Here is a 16,627-nt window from a genome sequence, read left to right as displayed (position 1 = left end):
TAGAAGTCCAGTGCATAGGCGTTCAAAAAATACTTCCAGCCACTTTGATCCCATTTGTTCAAGCAAAGGAGAGGAACATTGCTGACATCCACACTGAGTATTCGTTAGCCTGAGGGTACACGGAGGCCTCAGGTTACTCACATTTTTCTCTTAAAGTGACCTTTATTATAAAATCTGGTCACCATGGTTCATTGTAGGTAGCTAGTTAAAACAATAACCCAGGAGGCAGCATTGTACAGCAGGTTAAGTCTCACCTGCAATAAAGGCTCACCACATCGAAGTGCTTTTTCTAGACCACCTGCTCTGCTTCCCATCCAGATCCCTGCTGATGTGCCTGGGAAAGCAGTGGAGGACGGCCCAAGAGCTTGGGCCCCTGCCACCCACATGGGAGACCCAGAAGATGGTCCTGGCTCCTGGCTATTGACTGGCCCATCCCCAGCTTCTGTAGCCTTTTGGAGAATGAGACAGTATCTCTCACCCCACCCCACTGTCACTCTGCCTCACAGATAAATAAATAAATCATTAAAAATAAAACAATAACTCAATACATGTTTAGTACTAGTATCAGACAGTAAACAGTGTACCAAATTTCCCAAAACTATAATATGACTGACCAGATAAAATAAGCACTTAAAATATCAAAACTGTTTTTGAAAGCATGGAAATGATGGCTCCAATTTATTTAGAATTAATTTTACGTGGTCAGGCCTTTGTTGTGGTGTAGCAGGTTGGGCCACTGCCTTCAGTGCCTGCATCCAATATGGGTACCTGTTCGCAGTCCAGCTGCTCTGCTTCCAAACCAGCTCCCTGCTAGAGTGCCTGGGAAGGTGGTGGAGGATGGCCCAAGTACTTGGGCCCCTGCACACACGTGGGAGACCTGGGAAAGGCTCTGGGCTCCTGGCTTTGGCCTGGCCCAGCCCCAGCCCCAGCCATTTTGGCCACTTGGGGAGTAATCAGCAAATGGGAGATCTCTCTCTCTCTCTCTCTTTCTGTAACTTTGCCTTTCAATAAGTAAAATAATTTACACGGCCACTTTTACAACTTCAGAAACATATTACAAATATTTCTTAGATTAATTCTCCCTGAAGAAAATATTTCTGAATGTCCAAGCTTTATCTTGGCAACAATACACAGTGAGAGTGTTGTTCTTCCCCACACACCACAATATCTGTTCTTATACTGCTTTCCAGGACACAATGACCAGATCGTGGCAAGTGACACAGTCCCAGTCATCAGGGCTCATTTCCTGTCAACTTGCTACCTGAATAAACTGTCCAGGGACAGTCAGGACTGGAAGTCTGACTATGCCACAGTGACCTCTTTGGCTCATGCTGAATCATTCATATCTCCATGCTGCACAACACACCACTCTATGCATTCAGACATGAAAAAATAAAAATAAAAATAAAAATAAAAACAAGGAGAAACAAAACACATTGCCCTCAAATGACTGACAGCAGGATCTAACTCCAGTGTGCACTCTGGACTTCACACCCAGAGATGCTCCCGAGACTGCACTGCTGGCAGGTGACGTGGACGGCACAGGTCTCCTTGGTTCACACCTGGAGTAGCAGGGGCTTATGAGAGGCAGTGCATACAGCTGCTGTGGTCCGGATATGGCTTTGGATGTCGCATGTCCCCAAAAGGCCCCCATGGTAGAAGCCTGTTCCCTAAGGTGGTGGCATTAGGAGGAGGGGAAACCTTTAGGAGGTGGGGCTGAGTGGGAGGCCTTCGGGTGATGCGGGTTGTTCCAAACACCTGAGCTCGGGCCCAGGCGCTCTGCTTCCTGGCTCACCACGTGATCTTTCCTGCACACACAACACAGAGCCTCACCAGGGTCTGCACCAGGTCCCCAGACTTGAACCTCCAAACCTGTGAGCTAAACAAACTTTTTTCCTTACCAGAGTGAGTTGCCTCTGGTATTTCACTGTAGTATCGAAAAGCTGACTAATGCCATGGTGACTGAGAAACCTTCCTGTTTTCCTGGTATTTTTTATTTTAAAAGTATTTTCCCACGCCACTGGGAAGCATCACTATTCAGACATGGACACTGACCTAGTGTTCTAATCAGATAAAGGCTATTTCTCATCGATGAATAAACAGAATGAAAGAAATTGTCACAACAAAATGGACTTACATCATTTGTCACATGAACACCAAACAAATACTGATCCATGATATTGGACAGACAAGCAAATGGGGAGACAGCAGATCTGCTCTCAGTCCCGGGCATCAGATGAGACACCAGCTCAGAGTCTTCACACTCTTTACCCGAAAAGTCTAGGAAGAAGCAAATGGAAAACCATTCTCCTATGAAACATAAACCATTTGAAACTAATCAAACTCATTTATACCATTATTACCAGAAAATTTATTGGAGGTTTGTTTTAAGCAAACACTCTGGGGATTGTATTGCTGGATCACCACTGTGAAGACTTTCTTCTCCCTAAACCAAACTCATTCTAGCATCTGCTAGTGGCTCTACCACTCGGTGGTCCCATGTGGCGGCTCCGTGCGTCCACCTACTGCGAACTTACGTGGACACTGTTTACTAAGGGGGATGCAGATGCTTCATTGAGCCCTATTGGATCCAAGGACCTGAGCTCAAAAACTGGGGTCACCTACCTGCCCTCTACAATGGCTTCATTTTCAGATTCCTCTCAAGACGCAGGGGAGTGTTACAGCTGCCAAGTTTCGCATAATGGAGTTAAAGCTGGCTTCGCCGCCTACTCTCCTGTGTTAACTCTACTGTGCATACACCCGCAGATGGCAAGGAAGTCCCACTTCCCTCACCAGGAGGCAAAAGTGGAGAGGGACACTTCCGGTCCCTGTGCAGCTCACCCATCTCACCGCAGGCCTGAACAGTGGGTCTGGTAGAGGAAGATACTCAATGTCCAATCAAATCATTCTCTCTCTCTCTCTCTCTCTCTCTCTCTCTCTCTCTCTCCACCATCCCCATGTCTTCCTTCCGTGCTTCTAGTGTGCTGATTTCTTGAATCCCATGTGTCCTGCTCTCCCTCTGTGAATGATTCACTCTCTTCTGTGTCTTCCTCTTTCTGCTCCTCCTTGTCCCATTTCTTCCTCTTTTTAAAAGCTTTCTTTTTATTTTATTTGAAAGGTGGAGAGACAGACATGAATCTTCCATCTACTGAGTCACACCCCAAATGCCTGTAACAGTTGGCACGGGGCCAAAGCCAGGAGCCTGGAGCTGCATCAGGTCTCCCTCGTGGGTGGCGGGGACCCAAGTGCTTGAGCCATCATCTGTTGCCTCCCAGCTTGTGCATTAGCAGGAAGCTGGATGGGAAGTGGAATAGCTGGGACTTGAACCAGGCACTCAGATGTGGGATCAGGTGTCCCAACAGTGACTTTACGGCTGCACCGAAAGCCCACCCCATCCTCTGTTCCTCTTTCCCTCACAGCTTTCTCTGTACTTTGTGTTCCTGTCTCTCTCCTTCTGTCTTTGTATCCATGCATTTATCTATTTACATCTCCATTTCCATCTGTCTGACAATCTTCCTGTGTTTGTTTCTCATCTCTTTCTCTCTCCGAATGTCTCTACATCGCTTTTGTCTCTTTTTTCTTTACTTTTTTAACACACACTTCTCTGTGTCTTCCCCTATCAGTCTGTGCCTTTCTTTGATCTTTCTGTATTTCAGGTCCATGTGACCACTAGGGAGATAGATTCTACTGTCTTCCCCATTCATCTAAAAGAGACAGGCACTGTAGTTCTACCTGGGGGATGGACAAGTGTTCTACTCAGGGCTTTGCTTTATTTCACTGAACGTGAAAATCATGTTCTCTTACTCAGTCTCATCCCTAGGACTCCCACATTAATTGCTCATTTGATTCCAAGTTTAGGAGGGGACTATGAATACCAAGGTTTAATGCCTGACCCTTAAGCCTCCACAATTAAATGTATAACTTGGATTTATTTTTCCTATAAAGAATAATCCTTTGATGTTTAACCTTTGTGATCATCTTGACGGAGGCAGGGAGGTAGCAAGAGCAGAGAGGAACTGAGGTCTGCCAGCCCCAGCCCTTGTGACGATCTGGCCCACACTTACCAAACTGCCTGCCCCCGCACCACTTAAATCCCCTTTCCATGCACAGCCCCCCACCCCTTCTGTGTAGCGGAGGACTGCAGGTTCTGCAGTGTTGCAACTTAGAACCAGTGCCAGTTAGAAATACTCAATATGGCTGCAGGCTGTGCCCCCATGATGATCTTCAGCTCAACACAGGGTCACTAATATTACCATGGGTGACACTCCTGTTCCCATCACACACCTGACAGCATGACACTTCTGATTTCAAAGGGCAAGGAAGCAGGTGGCACTCCAAACTCCACAAATTTGAGTGTCTGATTAAGGCCCACAGCCCTTATTCCTCCAAATGGTATAAAAAGACAGCCCCCAAGCCATGTTGATTGCAACTCTCTCTCCTGGCTTTGCCTGCACTCCTTCCTGTATACTTTCACTTCTCACGTAAATAAATCTTGCTTGTCTATTGGCCTCTACCTACGTCTCTTCCTTGAATTCCTTCCTGTGATGGTGCAAGAAGCTGGACCAAGCCAATCCTGTGGCCACACACAGCAACCTGAGGAAGGGGTTGCACAATCTGACTGTATCAGATACCTCTGGCTTGTACATCTTAAAGAATGCCACATGAATTTCACCTCAACAACAACAGCAAAAACATGTTGCCTGTTACTTGTCATCTCTTGTGCACATGGCTCTTCTTGGAAGTTCTATTAGTTTCCTAATGCTGATGTAAGAAACTGACACCATCTTTGTGGCGTAACATAAGCCAAATCTGTCAGAAGGTGGAAATTGGTGTCATTGGGCTAAAGCAAGTCATAACAGGGCTCTCTGCTTGTTCTTTTTGGGTGTCCTGGGAGGGCTCTTAGAAGCTGTCTCTCTGGTTCCTCCCACCTTCAGAGCCAGCTGGTCGGTTAACTCTTCCCATGCCATGGCCCTCTCACTCTGATGCTCCTGCCTCCCTCTTCATCAGGTCCACCCAGACAGTCTGCGCGTCTCCCCAAGCCAAGAGCAGCAGATCAGAAGATGTGATTTGATCTGCAGGCTTCATCCTCCCTTTGCCACAAAACATTCAGGCTCCTCAGATGAGGATCTGGACATCCATGGAGGCGGGGAAGGGTCTCACCCTGCCAACCCCAGAAGTCACCCCAGAGGAAAAGGAGATCACCGCCCCACTGCACCACACCCCTCCAATTCTGGATGACAGCCATGGCTCGGAGACACTGGGTTCTTTCCCATGAAACTGACCCATGACTGGTGAACTTCTCACTCCCTGGCTGAAAAGGCCAACATTTTGCCTTGTCCCTCACAAGCCTTCCATATTCCAATATAATCATGGATCCTGAAATAGGAAGAAGTCAAAGCAGCCCACCAGAACCATGGTTTTCTCCTTGTTTCTAGGGGAAGTGAATGAAAACAGAATCCTGCCACATTCGCACATCTTCTTAGCTCTCTCTGTCTCCCTGCTAAGGACACTGAGTGCAAGACCTGCTTCCAGAACCTTAATTTGTCATAGATTCATTATTTTTCTTTATATTTTTGTCATTTTCTTTCTTGTGCAGTTTTGTCCCTTCCTGAATCAGATGGGCGATGCCTTATCTCCCTCACCGCCCACTTTGTACTGAGGGAGTCACAACGCACTGATGGTTCTAAAGAAATATGCCAACATGCCTCTTCTCATAGTTTCAAAGCTATTCACATTGAAAAGTTGAACTAAGTGGAGAGTGTCACTATCCACTAAAGGACAAATAATATCAATAGGTAAAGAAATATTCTATAATAAATTAAGACCAAGCAATGGGGTGCTTCTTCATGATTGTACCAGAAAAAAAAATAGAACTATTTTAAGCATTTAGTGTCAAATGAAATCTACAGTGACTTACCTAATTCCGGACAATAAAAGATTCTTATCAGGGTAAAATTTCCACAGCATAAACTGAAGGATTTTTAGGGGGTTTGTTTTTTTGTATATTCTCTTTGCAATAGTTATGTCTTTATCTTCCAAACTTCCGTTTTATCTCAGCATAGTTAGATATGTTTTACTTTATGGGCCTTCTGTTCCTCTTACCTATTTCTGAAAGAGGGAGTCGGTATTCCTGGCTCCCATCAGCCAGCTTAGAAACAGTCAGGAGGAAGGAACCCAAGCTCTTCTGGATCCTGGCATTGTACGCCTTCACTGTGGCAACGAAGTCCTCTGGAAGATGGCGGAGAACACCTGTGAACAAGGAAGTCAGATGGGTCTGACCGCTCAAACCAGGAGCAGAGGATGGCCAAGGTCTGGGAGACACGGGGCCAAAATCTTCTTAGGGACAGCGGATTAAGCTGCTGCCTGGGATATCCTCATCCCATATCAGCTTCCTGCCAGTGCACCCTGGGAGGCAGCCAATGACTGCACAAGCACTTGGACCTCTGCCAGCTATGTGAGAGACTGGGATTGAGGCTCCTGGTCCAGCCCCTATTGTTATGGGCATTTGGAGAATGAACCAGCAAATGGAAGAATTTTCATTCATGTGTGCACTCGCTCTTTTTCTCCCCTCCTCCACTTGCTCTCTGCTTTGCAAGTAGATGAAATAAATACATATTTAAACTGTATATTTTAAAAATATAGATGGAAATATACTTCTAAATATAAACTCTTTTACTCATGGACACAAAAATACATAAACTAAAGTCAAAACTAATGTGTAATCCTACCATTCAGGGATATAGGTTATAAAGATTTTGGTGATTAGAATCACCTTCTAACTAGGGTACAGTATTCAGCTTAACAACAGAATGTTCATACTCAGCATTGTATTTGGTGCATTTTCCCATGTCATAGACTTCATTTAAAAAGAAGAATTTTAGCGGTCAGCATTGCAAGCAGATAAAGCCACCACCTGCAATGCTGGCATCCCATATGGGCACCAGCTCATGTCCCAGCTGCTCCACTTCCAATCCAGGCCCCTGTTAATGTACCAGGAAAGGCAGTGGAAGATGTCTCTTGGACCCCTGTACCCACCTGCAAGATCTGGATAGAGTTCCAGGCTCCTGGCTTTTGCCTGGTGCAGCCCTAGCTACTGCAGCTATTTGGGAAGCCAAGCAGCAAATGTTGGTTGGTGTGTGTGTGTGTGTGTGTGTGTGTAACTCTGCCTTTCAAATAAATAAATTTTTTAAAGGAGGGGGTGAGCCAGAGCCGTGGCTCACTAGGCTAATCCTCCACCTGCGGCACCAGCACACTGGGTTCTAGTCCCGGTTGGGGCGCCAGATTCTGTCCTGGTTGCCCCTCTTCCAGTCTGGCTCTCTGCTGTGGCCCGGGAAGGCAGTGGAGGATGGCCCAAGTGCTTGGGCCCTGCACCCGCATGGGAGACCAGGAGGAAGCACCTCGCTCCTGGCTTCAGATCAGCACAGCGCGCCGGCCGTAGCAGCCATTTGGGGAGTGAACCAACAGAAAAAGGAAGACCTTTCTCTCTCTCTGTCTAGCTCTGCCTGTCAAAAAAAAAAAAATGAGGGGGTGAGTCCAGTGCTGTGGCATAGCAGGTGAAGCTTCCACCTGCAGCACTGACAGCCCACATGAGTGCTGGTTCCAGTCCCAGCTCCTGGCTTCAGAATGGCCAAGCTCCAGCTGTTGCAGCCATTTGGGGAGGGAACCAATGGATGAAGATCTCTCTGCTTCTCTGTAACTCTGCTTTTCAAATAAATAAATCTTTAAGGTGGGGGCAGAAGTCTGCCTGTGGGTACTACACACATACACCATGTGTACACAAAGGCAGAGACCCGAAGGCTGTTTCTACAAGTCCAGGAGCACTAAAAATCAACAGCAACACCAGAAGCTGGAAGAGAGGTCTGGACCAGAGTCTCCCTTGAGGCCCTCAGCAAGGACCACCTCTGCCATGCTTCTGCATCTCCAGGGCTGTAAGACAATGCATTTCTTTTTCTTTTTTTTTTATTTATTTTTTTGACAGGCAGAGTTCGACAGTGAGAGAGAGAGAGAAAGGTCTTCCTTCCGTTGGTTCACCCCCAGATGGCTGCTATGACCAGCCCACTGCGCCTATCTGAAGCCAGGAGCCAGGTGCTTCCTCCTGGTCTCCCATGCGGGCGCAGGGCCCAAGCACCTGGGCCATCCTCCACTGTACTCCCGGGCCACAGCAGAGAGCTGGACTGGAAGAGGAGCAACCGGGACAGAATCTGGCGCTCCAACTGGGACTAGAACCTGGGGTGCCGGCGCCACAGGTGGAGGATTAGCCTAGTGAGCCACAGTGCCAGCTGAGACAATTCATTTCTGCCATGTAAGCTACCTGGTTTGTACCACTTCATTAGAGCAGCTTTAAGAAACTAATCCTTGGTCATCACGTATTTCTACTGAGAACTTCAAAAATTAAAAAAAAAATAGAAGAACATATAAGACTTGTTCATTTCTATGGGGTACAGTATACTGTTTCATCACATGTAAGCAGATCAATGAGGTAATTAGCCTTTCCATTTCCTTACCTTTAAAAAAAAAAAGATTTCTTTATTTGGAAGTCAGAATACAGAGGGAGAGAGAGATTCTCTCCTTCCACTGGTTCACTCCCTAAATGGCTGCAATGGCCAAGGCTGAGCCAGGTGAAAGCCAGGAGTCAGGAGTCAGAAGCTTCATCAGGTCTTTCATGTGGGTTGCAGGGACTCAAGCACTTGGGAAATCTTCCACTGTTTTCCCAACACCTTTAGCAGGGAGCTAGATTGGTAGTGGAGCAGCTGGGACACAAACTAGTGCACACATGGGACGCCAGCATTGCCAGCGGAGCGTTTACCCACTATGCCACAGCAGCGACCCCTCCTTACCTTTTCTTTATATTTGCAGCCTGCCAGCTCCTCTCTCCCAATGCTGCAGAACTCTGGGCACAGGACAGCTCCATCCGAATCCCACACTAAGAGACATGACCAGACTCTAACAAGGCTTCTAACAGCCTGAGGTTGGGTTTCTAGGTGATTCTAGCCCTGCAAGCCTCACTTAAAGTGATAGTGGCCAGCAGAAATTTCCTATTTGTTCTAGCCAATGCATAGCTGGTAAGAGGCATTCAACCTCCCTTTTTTGGAACATTTACTAGAAAGTGCATACAATTTTAACTATGAGAAACTTCAAAGAATTCAGGGAAAATGCAATTAAAAGATAAGCTTATTTTGGTGCAAAACAGTCTTGAAATTTATGTAAAGTTTTCCTTTTTAAAAATCACTTTCTCTTGCAATTGTTGTGTTTTAAATTTTTATTTATTTATTTGAGAGACAGAGAAATGGAGAGACAGAGAGCTCCCATCTGCTGGTTTGTGTCTCAAATGCCAATAACCATCAGGGCTGGGAAACAGGAAGGTGATCCAAGCCTCCCACATACGTGGCAGGAACCAAAGTACTCGAGTGTTACCTACCTTCTCCCAAAGTGCATATTAACAGAGAGCTGGAGCTGTCGCCAGATATTCCAACATGAAACATGGGCATCTTAACTGGCAGCCTAAACCACTCAGTCAAATGCCCGCCTTAAAGAGTGTTTTTAAAGGATCTATGAGATCAGTGTAACTGTTCATTGCGATCTTTGCCACATTTTCAGATGAGCCATAGCATTTTATTAATTTCTACCTTTAATTACAGCTGAGATTATTTTACATTTTGTTTTCTTTGTAACTTTAGTATTGGGAAAGTTATACATTTCAATAGATTATTTTGGCAAATTATAAACATTTTTCTGTTGATTTTCTTGGCTTTTTACATAGCCAGAGATTTTATCTGTAAACAACAATTACAAAAATAAGATGCGACATTACTGAGTGTTTTACATGCCAAGCATTGTTTTAAGCATTTTGCATGTATTTTTAAAGATTGATTGATTGATTTGAAAGGCAGAGCAACAGAGAAAGGGGAAGAGACAGAGAAAGAGAGGGAGAGACAGAGATCTTCTGTCTGCTGGTTCACTCCCCAAATGGCCACAACAGCCAGGTCTAGGCCAGGGCAAAACCAGGAGCCAGGACCTCCATCGTGGTCTCTCCCATGTAGGTGGCAGGGACCCAAGTATTTATGTCACCTTCCACTGCCTTCCTAGACACATTAGCAATAAGTTGGATCAGAAGCAGAAGAGCTGAGACTCAAACCAGCATTTGATAGGGGATTCCTGCATTGCAAGTGGTGGTTTAACCCGCTGAGCCACAATGCTGGCCCCACTTTGCAGGTATTCACTCATTTAATCCTCATGGCAACTCTTCAAAGTGGGTGCTATTCCAATTGCCAGTTTTCAGATAAGAAAACAGGTCTGGTACAGAAATGTGCCATCAGTTCGTTGGAAGGGCGGGTGGCCCAGCACATTACTCCATCATACGCTGTAGTATTTCGCTGTTCACCTCGCCCACCTTTGCACTAGATGAAAATCATCCAATTTCCCTTTCTTTCCATTTGGCAATGATTAGAATTCCCAGAACACTATTTCCAGATAGGTGTTAAAATGATCATTCTTATCTTCTTCTTTATTTTATTTTTTTTAACTTTTATTTAATGAATATAAATTTCCAAAGTATGGCTTATGGATTACAATGGCTTCCCCCCCATAACGTTCCTCCCACCCACAACCCTCCCCTTTCCCACTCCCTCTCCCCTTCCATTCACATGAGGATTCATTTTCGATTCTCTTTATATACAGAAGATCAGTTTAGCATACATTAAGTGAAGATTTCAACAGTTTGCTCCCACACAAACATAAAGTGAAAAATAATAGATGATTTTTTAAATGATGATGAAATCAGATCAGACCTATTGTCATGTTTAATCCCAGTGAGAGTCAAGTTGGGAATTGATAATTTCTTCTTCTTTTTTTTTTTTTTTTTTTTTACAGAGGATCAGTTTAGTATACATTAAGTAAAGATTTCAACAGTTTGCACCCCCATAGAAACACAAAGTGAAATAAACTGTTTGAGTACTCGTTATAGCATTAAGTCTCAATGTACAGCACATTAAGGACAGAGATCCTACATGAGGAGTAAGTGCACAGTGACTCCTGTTGTTGACTTTACAAATTGACACTCCTGTTTATGGCATCAGTAATCTCCCTATGCTCCAGTCATGAGTTTCCAAGGCTATGGAAGCCCCTTGAGTTCTCTGACTCTTATCTTGTTTAGACAAGGTCATAGTCAAAGTGGAGGTTCTCTCCTCCCTTCAGAGAAAGGTACCTCCTTCTTTGAAGACCTGTTCTTTCCACTGGGATCTCACTCACAGAGATCTTTCATTTAGGTGGTTTTTGTTGTTGTTGTTGTGTGTGTGTGTTTTTTTTTTCCAGAGTGTCTTGGCTTTCCATGCCTGAAATACTCTCATGGGCTTTTCAGCCAGGTCCGAATGCCTTTAGGGCTGATTCTGAGGCCAGAGTGTTGTTTAGGACATCCTCCATTCTACGAGTCTGCTAAGTATCTTGCTTCTCATGTTGGATCACTCTCCCCTTTATTTATTCTATTGGTTAGTATTAGCAGGTACTAGACTTGTTTATGTGCTCCCTTTGACTCTTAGTCCTTTCATTATGATCAATTGTGAAATGAAACTGATCACTTGGACTAGTGAGATGGCATTGGTACATGCCACCTTGATGGGATTGAAATGGAATCCCCTGGTGTGTTTCTAACTCTACCATTTGGGGCAAGTCAGCTTGAGCATATCCCAAATTGTACATCTCTTCCCTCTCTTATTCCCACTCTTATGTTTAACAGGGATCACATTTCAGTTAATTTTCAACACTTAAGAATAACTGTGTATTAATTACAGAATTAAACCAGTCATATTAAGTATAATAGACAAAAAAAACTACTAAGAGGGATAATGTATTAAGTTGTTCATTAACAGTCAGGGCTATGCTGATCAAGTCACCGTTTCTCATAGTGTCCATTTCACTTCAGGAGGTTTCCTTTTTGGTGTTCAGTCAGTTGTCACCGATCAGGGAGAACATATGGTATTTGTCCCTTTGGGACTGGCTTATTTCACTCAGCATGATGTGTTCCAGATTCCTCCATCTTGTTGCAAATGACTGGATTTCATTGTTTCTTACTGCGGTATAGTATTCTAAAGAGTACATATCCCATAATTTCTTTATCCAGTCTACCGTTGATGGGCATTTAGGTTGGTTCCAGGTCATGGCTATTGTGAATTGTGCTGCGATAAACATTAGGGTGCAGACCGCTTTTTTGTTTGCCAATTTAAATTCCTTTGGGTAAATTCCAAGTAGTGGGATGGCTGTGTTGAATGGTAGGGTTATATTCAGGTTTCTGAGGAATCTCCAGACTGACTTCCATAGTGGCTTGACCAGTTTGCATTCCCACCAACAGTGGGTGAGTGTACCTTTTTCCCCACATCCTCTCCAGCATCTGTTGTTGGTAGATTTCTGAATGTGAGCCATTCTAACCGGGGTGAGGTGAAACCTCATTATGGTTTTGATTTGCATTTCCCTGATTGCTAGTGACCTTGAACATTTTTTCATGTGCCTGTTGGCCATTTGGATTTCCTCTTTTGAAAAATGTCTATTGAGGTCAATGGCCCATCTCTTAAGTGGGTTGTTTGTTTTGTTGTTGTGGAGTTTCTTGATCTCTTTGTAGATTCTGGTTATTCACCCTTTATCTGTTGCATAGTTTGCAAATAGTTTTTCCCATTCTGTCGGTTGTCTCTTCACTCTCCTGACTGTTTCTTTTGCAGTACAGAAACTTCTCAATTTGATGCAATCCCAATAGTTGATTTTGGCTTTGACTACCTGTGCCTCCTGGGTCTTTTCCAGAAATTCTTTGTCTGTGCCAATATCTTGAAGGGTTTCTCCAATGTTCTCTAATAACTTGATGGTGTCAGGTCATAGATTTAGGTCTTTAATCCATGTTGAGTGGATTTTTGTGTAAGGTGTAAGGTAGGGGTCTTGCTTCATGCTTCAGTACGTGGAAATCCAGTTTTCCCAACACCATTTATTGAATAGACTGTCCTTGCTCCAAGAATTGGTTTTAGATCCTTGATCAAATATAAGTTGGCTGTAGATGTTTGGGTTGATTTCTGGTGTTTCAATTCTGTTCCATTGGTCTATCCATCTGTTTCTGTACCATTCCCATGCTGTTTTGATTACAACTGCCCTGTAGTATGTCCTGAAATCTGGTATTGTGATGCCTCCAGCTTTGTTTTTGTTGTACAAGATTGCTTTAGCTATTCGAGGTCTCTTGTGCCTCCATATGAATTTCAGCATCATTTTTTCTAGATCTGAGAAGAATGTCTTTGGTATCTTGATTGGCATTGCATTGAATCTATAAATTGCTTTTGAGAGAATGGACATTTTGATGTTGATTCTTCCAATCAATGAGCATGGAAGACTTTTCCATTTTTTTGGTATCCTCTTCTATTTCTTTCTTTAAGATTTTGTAATTCTCATTGTAGAGATCTTTAACGTCCTTGGTTAAGTTTATTCCAAGGTATTTGATTGTTTTTGTAGCTATTGTGAATGGGATTGATCTTAGCAGTTCTCTCAGCCGTGGCATTGCTTGTGTATACAAAGGCTGTTGATTTTTGTGCATTGATTTTATATCCTGCCACTTTGCCAAACTCCTCTATGAGTTCCAATAGTCTCTTAGTAGAGTTCTTTGGATCCTCTAAGTAAAGAATCATATCGTCTGCAAAGAGGGATAGTTTGACTTCTTCCTTCTCAATTTGTATTCCTTTAATTTCTTTTTCTTGTCTGATGGCTCTGGCTAAAACTTCTAGAACTATGTTAAATAGCAGTGGTGAGAGTGCGCATCCCTGCCTGATGCCAGATCTCAGTGGAAATGCTTCCAATTTTCCCCATTCAATAGGATGCTGGCAATGGGTTTTTCATAAATTGCTTTGATTATATTGAGGAATGTTCCTTCTATACCCAATTTGCTTAGAGTTTTCATCATGAAAGGCTGTTGAATTTTATCGAATGCTTTCTCTGCATCAATTGAGATAATCATATGGTTTTTCTTCTACAGTCTGTTAATGTGGTGAATCACATTGATTGATTTGCGAATGTTGAACCATCCCTGCATACCAGGGATAAATCCCACTTGGTCTGGGTGGATGATTTTTCTGATGTGTTGTTGTATTCTATTGGCCAGAATTTTATTGAGGATTTTTGCATCTATGTTCATCAGGGATATTGGTCTATAATTTTCTTTCAGTGCTGCATCTTTCTCTGGCTTAGGGATTAAGGTGATGCTGGCTTCATAGAAAGAGTTTGGGAGGATTCCATCTTTTTCAATTGTTCTGAATAGTTTGAGAAGATATGGAATTAGTTCTTCTTTAAATGTCTGGTAGAATTCAGCAGTGAATCCATCTGGTCCTGGGCTTTTCTTTGTTGGGAGGGCCTTTATTACTGTTTCAATTTCTGTTTCTGTTATGGGTCTATTTAGGTTTTCTATGTCTTCATGGTTCAATTTAGGTAGATTGCATGTGTCCAGGAATCTATCCATTTCTGATAGATTTTCCTGTTTGCTGGCATACAAGTCCTTGTAGTAATTTCTGATGATTCTTTTTTATTTCTGTGGTGTCTGTTGTTACATTTCCTTTTTCATCTCTGGTTTTATTGATTTGGGTCTTTTCTCTTCTTTTTTTAGTTTGTTGGTCCAGTAGGTGTCAGTTTTGTTTATTTTTTCAAAAAACCAGCTCTTCACTTGGCTGATTTTTTGTAATTTTTTTTGGAATCAATGCTGTTAATTTCTTCTCTGATTTTAATTATTTCTCTTCTCCTACTAGATTTTTCTGGTTTGCTGCAGTTTTTCTAGGTCCTTGAGATGCGCTGAAAGCTCATTTATTTGGTGTCTTTCCAATTTCTTGATATAGGCACTTATTGCTATAAACTTGCCTCTCAATACTGCTTTTGCTGTATCCCATAAGTTTTGATATGTTGTGTTGTTATTCTCATTTACTTCCAGAAAGTTTTTGATTTCTCTTTTGATTTCTTGAATGACCCAGTGTTCATTCAGGAGCATATTGTTCCGTCTCCATGTGTTTGCATACTTTCTGGGGTTTCCTGAGTTGCTAATTTCCAGCTTCATTCCGCTGTGGTCTGAGAAGCTGCATGGTATGATTCTAATTCTTTTAAATTTGCTGAGACTTGCTTTATGGCCTAGTATGTGATCAATCCTAGAGAAGGTTCCATGCACTGCTGAGAAGAATGTGAAGTCTTTAGATGTAGGATTGAAAGTTCTGTAGATATCTGTTAGATCCATTTGGGCAATAGTGTCAATTAAATCTGCTGTTTCCTTGTTGATCTTCTGTCCGGATGATCTATTTCTGAGAGTGGAGTATTGAAGTCCCCCAGTACTATTGTATTGGGGTCTAAGTCTCCCTTTAAGTCCCTTAACAAATCTTTTAGATAAACCGGTGCCCTGTAGTTAGGTGCATATACATTTATAATAGTTACATCTTCCTGTTGAATTGAACCCTTAATCATTATATAGTGCCCCTCTTTGTCTCTCTTAACAGTTTTTGTATTAAAGTTTATTTTGTCTGATATTAATATGGCTACACCTGCTTTTTTTTTTGTTTCTGTTGGCATGGAATATCTTTTTCCAACCTTTCACTTTCAGTCTGCATGCATCTTTGTTAGAGAGATGTGTTCTTTGAGCCAGTCAGCCAATCGGTGTCTTCTAACTGGACAGTTCAGGCTATTAACGTTTAATGTGACTATTGATACGTAGTGACTTTGCCCTGACATTTTCCCGGAGATATTTTCTAGTATATGCTTTGAGCTTCCCATGCTCTTTTACTGGTAGGTGTTCTTCCTTTACCTTCTTTCATATTGATGGCCGTGTTTCTGAATGTAGCACATCTTTAAGTATCTTTTGCAGGGCCGGATGAGTGGCCACAAATTCTTTCAATTTCTGTTTGCTATGAAAGGTCTTTATTTCACCTTCATTCACAAATGAAAGCTTAGCAGGATATAATATTCTGGGCTGGCAATTTTTCTCCTCTTAGCACCTGTGCTATGTCTCGCCATTCCCTCCTAGCCTGTAGTGTTTCTGATGAGAAGTCTGCTGTGAGTCTGATTGGAGATCCTCTGAGAGTAATCTGACATTTCTCCCTTGCACATTTTAGGATCTTTTCTTTACGGTTCACTGTGGTGAGTTTCATTACAACGTGTTGTGGTGAGGATCTCTTTTCATCATGTTTACTGGGGGTTCTATGAGCTTCCTGTACTAGGATGTCTCTGTCCTTCTCCAAACCCGGAATGTTCTCTGCTAGTATCTCACTAAAAAGGCCTTCTAATCCTTTCTCCCGCTCCATGCCTTCAGGAACTCCGAGAACCCAAATGTTGGTTTTTTTAATAGTATCCTGTAGATTCCCAACAATATGTTTTAGATTTCTAATTTCCTCTTCTTTTCTTTGGTTTGACTGTATCCTTTCCTGTTCTCTGTCTTCTAAGTCCGATATTCTCTCTTCTGCTTCACCCATTCTGTTTTTAAGGCTCTCTAATGTGTTTGTCATTTGATCTATTGAGCTCTTCATTTCATTTTGATTTCTCTTCACTATCACACTTTCCTGTTCTACTAGTTTCTGCATTTCATTTTGATTCTTCCTTAAAATTTCATTTTCACGAGAGAGATTTTCAATCCTGTCCA

The 16,627-nt window shown here is 43.0% G+C and overlaps 2 long non-coding RNA genes across 2 annotated transcripts in view; one reads left to right on the top strand and one right to left on the bottom strand.

Annotated features, from left to right (window-relative positions):
• Window positions 1-16,627, top strand: part of LOC149124837 (uncharacterized) — a 339,759-nt gene that overhangs the window by 49,937 nt on the left and 273,195 nt on the right. The window lies entirely within an intron of this gene.
• On the bottom strand, window positions 2,170-8,988 carry LOC149124840 (uncharacterized). Its single transcript, XR_016211606.1, has 3 exons — window positions 8,838-8,988; window positions 6,103-6,249; window positions 2,170-2,280 (listed from the first exon to the last, which is right to left on the bottom strand). It is a non-coding gene; the product is annotated as an uncharacterized LOC149124840 (long non-coding RNA).

Source organism: Oryctolagus cuniculus, chromosome 8 (assembly GCF_051225735.1).
Source record: "Oryctolagus cuniculus isolate XC-2025 breed Fujian yellow rabbit chromosome 8, ASM5122573v1, whole genome shotgun sequence".
NCBI lineage: Eukaryota > Metazoa > Chordata > Mammalia > Lagomorpha > Leporidae > Oryctolagus > Oryctolagus cuniculus.
The sequence above is the reverse complement of the archived record's forward strand: the minus strand, read 5'-3'. Positions and strand labels throughout refer to the sequence as shown.